Source organism: Carlito syrichta, unplaced genomic scaffold (genome assembly GCF_000164805.1).
Source record: "Carlito syrichta isolate Samal-C Ts95f unplaced genomic scaffold, Tarsius_syrichta-2.0.1 Scaffold309624, whole genome shotgun sequence".
Classification (NCBI taxonomy): Eukaryota; Metazoa; Chordata; class Mammalia; order Primates; family Tarsiidae; genus Carlito; species Carlito syrichta.
Genome location: NW_007253720.1, coordinates 652,093 through 661,360, shown reverse-complemented (window position 1 = coordinate 661,360; position 9,268 = coordinate 652,093).

Below are 9,268 nucleotides of genomic sequence, written 5' to 3'. Positions count from 1 at the left end.
AAGTGTTTGGAATTAAAGAAGTGGTGGTTGTACAACACTATGAAAGTCCTAAACGGCCTTCACATTCTTTCACTTTTTTTTTTTGAGTTGGAGTCTCACTCTGTCACCCAGGCTGAAGTGCAGGGGCACGCTCCCGGCCACCACAGCCTCGACCCGCTGGGCTCCAGCAATCCTTCTGCCTCAGCTTTCCAAGTAACTGGAACAACAGGCGCACGCTACCACGCCCAGCTAATTTTTTATTTATTGTAGAGATGAGGTCTGGTCAAGTTGCCCAGGTGGGTCTCGAACCTGCGGGCTCTGGCAATCCACTCACCTCAGACTCCCAAAGCACGGGATTACAGGCTGAGCCACTGAACCCAGCTACATTTTTCACTTTAAAACGGTTAATTTTGTGTTATGTAAATTTTACCTCAATAATAAAAAAACTGAAAGCCACTGAAATGCACACTTAAAATGGCAAATTTTATGTTACATACATGTTACCACACACACAAAAAACACTCCCAGAAGTACTCTGGCATTGGAACACCAAATGTTTCCCATGTTGAGTCACCCAGCCCTGGGAAACACAACAAGTCCACAACGAATGTTTGATGTTTTTCACTGGTTTTTAGGCTGTGCTGGAGGGGCCCTCTTCTGGAGGAAGGAGGATTGAATGGCTGGAGGCACAGGCAGCCTGGGTTCAAACCCTGTGTCTGTCACTTGCCAGCGTGATGACCCTGGGTGAATTAATAAACCTGTCTATGCAAGATTTCTAATCAGTGAGTCTGGAGCCACTGTGCCTACCTAGAGGGTTGTTCTAGGGATCGAGTGAAATGGCAGTGCCGGAAAAGCACTTGGAACAGCCCCTGGGACACAGTGAGGGCTCAGTTGTGTCAGCTGCTGTGATGGGGAGATGAGCAGCTCTGGCGTGGTCCACCGGCCTGGCCACTCCATCTTCCCACGTGTCCACCACACCCCTCTCCGTGATGCATTGTGTGCTACTGGCTTCTGTTTTGGGCAGGACAGCAGCTATCACCCTCAAGACAGGCTGACTCCCAAATGAGGAGACTTCTTGTGATGAAAGACCAAGGAAGCTCCAGAGACCATTTCGTGGCTTTTGTTTCCATCAGCAGTGGAGAGCTCCCAGCAGCACGTTAACTCCATGCAGAATAATCAGAGTGACTCCTGTGTCCTCGGGCTGCTTGTGCAATTGGGCACATTTATTATGAGTTCTGTTTCTCTGTCATTCGCCACGTGGATGACACCGCTCCTCTCGGCAATGAGACTCCCCTCTCCCATCCAGGTCATTTCCTGTGCTCTGTGATATGGAAGAGACTTGGAGACATGGGAAACATCCCACACAGCTGACCGGCCAGGTTCAGAGGTCCACCCAGCTGCAGAGGAGTCATCAGGCTCAGAAAGCACCCTGTCCACACCTGCAAACCCACTGTGCCTCTTGCCCATGCCCAAGCCACCTGTGTGATTTTGAAAAGCCATTGTTTTAAAAAGAATTAAAATTATTTTGCTCACTGTGATGAAGAAAGTCGCCATGTTGTGAAACGCTCTATGGAGAGACCTACGTGACTAGGAACCAAGGGACGCCTCCAGCCAGTGGCTCACGAGCAGCGGAGGCCTCAGTTGAACAACTCGTGAGGACCTGAATCCTGCCAACAGCCATGGAGTGAGCCAGGAAGCACAGTCTTCCCGGTCAAATCTCAGGATGACTACAACCTTGGAAAACCTAGAGTCTAAAGACCCCACGAGGCTGCACCCAGATTTCTGATCCACGGCACTGTGAGATACTGTTGTCTTAAGTCACTGCACTCGAGTAACTTGTTATGCAGTGAGAGGTGGCTAACAGTGGTTGAGGCTTAGTTTTATATGTTCACTTGTCTAGGATACAGTCCCCAGTTACTCAAACACTAATTGAGCTGTTAGGGACAGTATTTTGTAGATACGATTAAAGTCCCTAGCCAGTTAACGTTAAGTAATGGAGATTATCCAAAATAATCTGGGTAGGCCTGATTGAGTCTGTTGAAAGGCCTTACGAGAGAAGAGCGGAGGCTGCCCAGAAGAAGGAAGACTTCCTGTGGCCAGCAGCTTCAGCCCAAGACTTCCAGCCCGCTTTCCTCACAGCTTGGCCTGAGGATTTCAGAGCTGCCTCGCCAGCCCCTGTGAGAGTGGTAGCCGATTCCTTGCAATAAACATCTCTCTGTGTGTATGTATGTGTGTGAATAATGAAAATTGTTTAGTAGGTAATACATCACAAAGAATAAAGGAATCAAAACAATAAAGAGGCCATGTCATGAAAAAGAAGACTCCTCTCTCCCCACCTCTCAGCTCCTCTCACCCATGAGATCACCAGGACCTGTTTTTTGAACATCCTTCTAGAGATAGTCTATGTGTATGGGAATATATGTTTGTCCTTGCCTCCTGAGCCTCATGCAGCACAAGTGATACCATACACAGAGTTCTGTACTTTTCCTTTTTTTTTTGTGACTTCACTATTGTGGTTCTCTCCATATCAGTTCATGGAACTGTCTCCTTTTTAATGACTACATTGTATTCCATTTCATAGGTGTGCAACGCTGGATTCAATCAGTTCCTGATAGATAGACATGTAGGTTGTTCTGATATTTCTCTTTAGCAAGCAGAGAAACAATGGATGCCCTTGCAGAAGGGAATGGGAATCTGATTTCCTTCTGTTGGAGATGGGGCTTCCTCTCCCTTCCCCTCCCGCTTTTCCTATGGACTTGCCTATATATCCAGTTCATATTCTATATTTTGTCCTACTTGACTTTGTCAAGACGCCCTTAATGCCCTGTGTTCAGCTTTTTCCAATAAATTCAAAAATTCGTTGGAGCTGTTTTTCCTCCACAGTAACTGGCACTGAAATGACCTGAAAGGCAACGCTAGCTAAGAGCGTCTCTCCATAAAGATCTGGCCCATCCTTTCCAGTCTTCTGAAGGTTTGGCTGTGGGGAGAACAGGAAGGAAGACGGAGGATGAAGGGTACTTACTTTCAGGACAGGAAAACACTGTTCTTTGGCAGGAGCCCCAAGTTCGAATAGCAACCACTGTTCATTAGCAAGAACGTCCAATCATCACGTAAGTTCTGAAAATCAGCCAGTCAGCACCAGCCTCTCTCAGGAACTCGCTCCTGAGAGTCAGGGGGACCCAGGACAGCCTGGAAGGCAGCCAGTCAGACAGCCTCTCCTCCTGGACAGCGGTGGAGAAGCAGGCGCCCACTCTAGTGCCCAGGCTTCCAGAAGTCAGGGACTCAAAGCAGGCTTCCTCCCGTGGCAGGCTAACACCCCAAGACCCCTTAGATTCCTGGACTTCCACTTCAGAAGCCCGCAGCCCCTGGATGCCAGGCTTCCCCAAATCAGCTCTGGGATGCTGGGGAAGCTTTACCACACAAGCACAGCTCTCTCTTGCAGGCAAACAGGAAGTTCACCTTTTTTGCATCAAATGTCAAATTCAACTTAATGCAACTCGTTTAACAGTTGGACCTGTTTGTGGTTTGTTGTGAGTTCAGACTTGTGAGTGACAGATGTACTCAAGCGGCTGTGAGCTTAACAAATTCAGGGTCCGAGGTGGGAGGTGGTTTTATTATCTGTTTTTAAAATTGTGTATAATAAAATTCACAAATGCCAAAAATCAGGTGTAAATTTTGTGATGAACTCTCTGAGCAGTGGACATTTGTCAACCAAGAAAAATTACTTTGAAGCTCTTTGGGCAGTATATAATTGTTCATTTAATATTAAAAAATGGTGGAAAGTCAGATATAAATTAGCACATATTAACAGCTAAGCATAAAATAAACATATAATTTCCTTGACTAGTACTAAGGAAAGTGATTAACAAATTAAAAAAATTTTTTTTTCTGGCCTGGAGCAGTGGCTCAAGCCTATAATCCCAGCACTCTGGGAAGCGGAGGCAAGAGGATTGCCTAAACTCAGGGGTTTGAGACTAGCCTGAGCAACACGTGTAGAGACATCGTCTCTACAATAAATCAAAAAATTAGCCAGGCGTGGTGGCACTGTGGATCCAGTTACTTGGAAGGCTGAGGCAGAAGGATCACCTGAGCCCAGCAGGTTGTTGAGGCTTCGGTGGCCATGAGTGTGCCACTGAACTCCAGTCTGGGCCACAGAGTGAGACTCAAACTAAAAATAAATAAATAAATACATAAATAAATACATAAATAAATAAATAAAATTTTCTTACATAATTATTTTATTCTCAAATTATTATTATTTTTTGAGATGGGGTTTTTCTCTGTCATCCAGGCTGGAGTGCAGTGGCACAATCATAGTTCACTGTAGACTTGAACTCCTGGACTCAAGTGATCCTCTGTTCTCAGCCTCTTGAGTAGCTAGGATTACAGGTGCATGCCACCACACTCGACTAATTTAAAAAAAATTTCTTTGTAGAAATGGGATCTCACTTTGTTGCTCAGGCTGGTCTCGAGTTCCTAGCCTCAAACCAATCCTCCTACCTTGGCCTCCCAAAGTGCTGGGATTACAGGCATGAGCCACCACACCCAGTCAAATATTTTTGACTAAGTGGGATTCAGATTAAAAAGATAAAACAGGCCAGGCACGGTGGCTCACACCTATAATCCCAGCACTTCGGAGGCTGAGGTGAGAGGATTGCTTGAGCCCACAGGTTTGAGGCCAGCCTAGGCAACTTGGCAAGACCTCATCTCTACAATAAATCAAAAGAATAAAAAAAAGATAAAACAGTTGCAGCAGAAGTTGTAATGGCCTTCCACACTGCAAATCATCATCAGTCTTTCTATTCAAATAACTATTTGAACGTACTACTAATCAAAGTATTAGCTGGGCTCGGTGGCTCAGCCTGTAATCCCACGCCTTTGGGAGGCTAAGGTGAATGGATTGCCTGAGCCCGCGGGTTCAAGACCCGCCTGGGCAACTTGGCGAGACCTCATCTCGACAATAAATCAAAAATTAGCCAGGCATGGTAGTGTGCGCCTGTAGATCCAGCTACTTGGAAGGCTGAGGCAGAAGGATCGCCGGAGCCCAGCAGGTTGAGGCTGCAGCGCCGGGAGTGGCCACTGCACTCCAGTCTGGGCAACAGAGTGAGACTCCAACTCAAAAAAAAAAAAAATCAAAGTATTTTCTGGTTCCAAAATTGTCAGCAAAATTTTAAATGCTAGGATAAAACCCACTAATAAAAAATATGAGTTCAATTTATTATTACAGAGATTACAAAATACCTACATACCTCATCATTTTCTGGCATTACTACTATATAAGTAATCACAACACAGAAACAACTTGCCCATCGTACAATATCTTTTCTCAGGAAAAGGGCTTGCAATAAGGCTACTTCAAGTCGATTCCCTTCCAGACGACATTCCGGAAACAGAAGCAAATATATGCAAAGACCCTTACTGAGCTGAAGTTCATGAGAATAATGTTAGTACTTATGATGGAGCTAATATAAGTAAAACTTTTGGTGGGTGTGTGCGTGGAGGTACAAACAGTGTGTATTCAAAGTTGAAGCAAAGCCTGCCTCATGATGTGGGAGGGGCTGGCAGTCCTCCCCTGCTCTGCACAGTACTGTTCTGTTCTAAAAGCAGCGAGGTTGGGTTGGGTACAGTGGCTCATGCCTATAGTCCCAGCACTTGGGAGGCCGAGGTGAGAGGACTGCCTGAGACCACGGGTTCGAGACCACCTGGGCAACTTGGTGAGATCTCATCTCTATGATAAATCAAAAAATTAGCCAGACGTGGTGGTGCACGCCTGTAGTTCCAGCTATGTGGTAGGTTGAGGCGGAAGGATCGTCTGAGCCCAGCAGGTAGAGGCTGCGGTGGCTGTGAGCATGTCACTGCACTCCAGCTTGTTGGGTAACAGAGTGAGATTCCGACTCAAACAAAACAAAACAAAACAAAAAAACCCCAAAACCAAAGCGTTGAAGCTGAAGTAACTGTCATGAAGTTGTTCTCCTACCTCTGCGTTTATAGTGCTCTGACTGAGCAATTTAAGGACCTTTATGATTCTGTTGACATTCAGAATTCTTCATTTCTCTCACATTCAAAAATCCATTGGCTGTCTTTAACAAATACAGTTGAAAGAATCTTTCATTCATTCAAAGCTCTGAAGTTTTACTTTAATTCTGAAGAAAAGGTCCCCCCAGATCTTGACTTTTTAGATAATCCATTGAATGAAGCCTACTTGTTTCTACTTGTTCATAGTTTGCAATGTCCATTTAGCAACAGATTATGCAAACTGAAAGAGTAAAGAGGGTTCTTAAGGTACCTCTCCACTGCTAAAGGAACTTGTTGGATGTGTTGAAAAAGAATTGAGGAAAAGTACATCCTTTGAATTATCAAAGCTGTTCTTAAAAGGAACTTTATGTATGAACAGGGAAATCAATTTTAGCCTAAAGTGGATAATTTTTACAACACACTATGACTTTTTATTGTATTTTATTTTGGTCTTACTCTGTTGCTTAGGCTGGAGTGCAGTGGCGCAATCACGGCTCTCCACAGCCTCGACCTCCTTGGCTCAGGTGATTCTTCTGCCTCAGCTTCCTGAGTAGCTGGGATTAAAGGTCCTTAAATTGCTCAGTCAGAACACTATCAACGCAGAGGTAATTTTTTTATTTTTGTAGAGACAAGATCTTGCGGTGTTGTTCAGGCTGGTCTCAAGTAATCCTCCCACCTTGACCTCCCAAAGTCCTGGGATTGTAGACGTGAGTCGCCGCACTTGGCCTATGACTAGCTTTTAATATGGATTTCATCCCCTGAAAAATTTAATTCCTTTACATACCTGTTACTAAATACTCTTCCAGCATAGAAACCAGTGGAATCATCATGTATCATGTGATGGAAAAGAAGGAATAAAATCTGCATGACACTGCATCCTGTGTTATGCAGCCAAAAAGAAGAACTACAAATGGATGGCCATACTCCTTTTTGTCAGCGGACAACACTTTGAAGAGTTGCTGATCACGAACTGCCATGTGATCCCTGAGATGGAAAAGCCAGTTGTGCTATGAAAGATGGTACATGTGCTTCAGTCAATCAACTTAAAGAGCGATTCTCAGCACTGTTAATTCTATGGATATGTGTTCAATACGTTGGCTTACGGTGCTAATGTCCATCATAATTTACCACTAATGAATGTCCAGTGACCAAAAGAACAAACTAAATTGGATGTGACCTCTACAGAAGCCGTGTTAAAACATAAATAAGGCCGGGAGTGGTGTCTCACGCCTGTAATACCAACACTTTGGGTGGCAGAGGCAAGAGGATTGCCCGAACCAAGGGGCTTGAGACCAGCCTGGGCAATCTGGCGCCTAGGCTGCAATAAATAAAAATAAATCAAAACATCAAAAAATTACAATAAATCCAAAAAATTAGCTGGGCGTGATGGTGTACTCATGTCGTTCCAGCTACTTGGGAGGCTGAGGCGGAAGGATCGCCTGTGCTCAGCAGGTCGAGGTTATGGTAGGTGTGACCATCCCACTGCACTCTAGCCTGGGTGACAGAGTGAAACTCTGACTCAAAAGAAAAAAAAAAGTAAATGGAACACAGACTTTGACTGCAAGGAATTTTATAAACAAATTCTGCAAAATGAGGAACTTTCAAGGAAAGTCAAATCTCTAGGGAAATAAAAATGAAAGAGGTGAATGTAATTTAGATATTTATAATTTATTCCAGATAAACAATGAATATCTTACCAAAAGTAACATACAAAGAACAGAAGCATGTTAATGCAGTATTTTGCTATTTCAATGTGCATACGCATTACAAATAATTCAAATGTCACTGATGTCCTGCGCTTTGATTTGTTAAATGTGAAGACACTACCCCCTCAGCTTCTGTGCCTCTATGCCTTTGTCCATGCCTGTCTGAAATGCCTCCCTCCTACTCCTGAGTGGTCAGATTTGAATTCTCTTTCGAGCCCATCTCAAAACTCTAGTAATAATAATCCCTTAATGAGGGCTGACTCTGTGCTGAGCATGGCCCTAAGTGTCTTTGGTGTGTTAAGTCATTTACCCTCCCTGAAGCTATTATTCTTGATGATAATAATACATACCATAGGGTAGATATTACTTTTTCTATTTTATGAATAAAGCAGTGAGGCAGCAGAGAAGAAAGTTCTACAATCTGAAAGCAGCAAACCGGGATTCCACAGGACAGTGCAGCCTTGGAGTCACTCCTGCATGTGGCCCACTCTGCCCAGGAACTCTCTCTCCAGGCTCTGACCAGCTTTCCAACTGAACGTCGGAACCACACAATCAAGCAGTTTACTATGGTGTTTTCTTCTTGTGATGGAGCCTAAAATTACTAAATTACTAAATTTGTCTCATTTCCCCCTTTCAAAGGAATTCTGCAGCAACCAAGAGGTAAAAACAACCCAAGTATTTACCAACAGATGAATAAACAAAATGTGGTAGGAAAAGGTGTAACTATAGTGATGATAAAAAGCTCAGGCCGGGTTCGGTGGCTCAGCCTGTATTTCCAGCACTTTGGGAGGCTGAGGCAAGTGGATTGCCTGAGCCCACAGGTTTGAGACCAGCCCAGGCAACTTGGTGAGACCTCGTCTCTACAAAATAAATCAAAAATTAGCCAGGCGTGGTAGTGCGCGCCTGTAGTTCTGGCTACTTGGAATGCTGAGGTGGAAGGATCGCTGGAGCCCAGCAGGTTGACGCTGGGGTGGCCGTGAGTGTGCCATGCACTCCAGCCTGGGTGACGGAGTGAGACTCCAACTTAAGAAAGAAAAAAGTTCAGTGATTGCAAGGGGTTCGGTGGGTTGAATAGGCAAAGGCAGGGGATTTGTAAGGGTAGTAAACGACTCTCTAACACTATAGAATACTTTGTGAATGCATGACACTCTGTACTTGTCAAAATCCATAGAATTGCAACACAAAGAATGACTATGTATACACAATTTTTTTTTTGAGTCCGAGTCTCTGTCACCCAGGCTGGAATGCAGTGACATGCTCATGGCTACCACAACCTCAACCTGCTGGGCTCAGGCGACACTTCTGTCTCGGCCTTCCAAGTAGCTGAAATTACAGGCATGCGCCACCACACCCAGCAAATTTTTGGATTTATTGTAGAAACAAGGTCTTGCCAAGTTGCTCAGGCTGGTATCGAACCCCTGAGCTCAGGTAATCCTCTAGCCTCCACCTCCCACAGTGTTGGAATTACAGGCATGAGCCACTGAGCCTGGCAGATGTATATAAATTTTAAAAAAATTATTTAGGAGGCAAGGCACAGTGGCTCATGCCTGTAATCCCAACACCTTGGG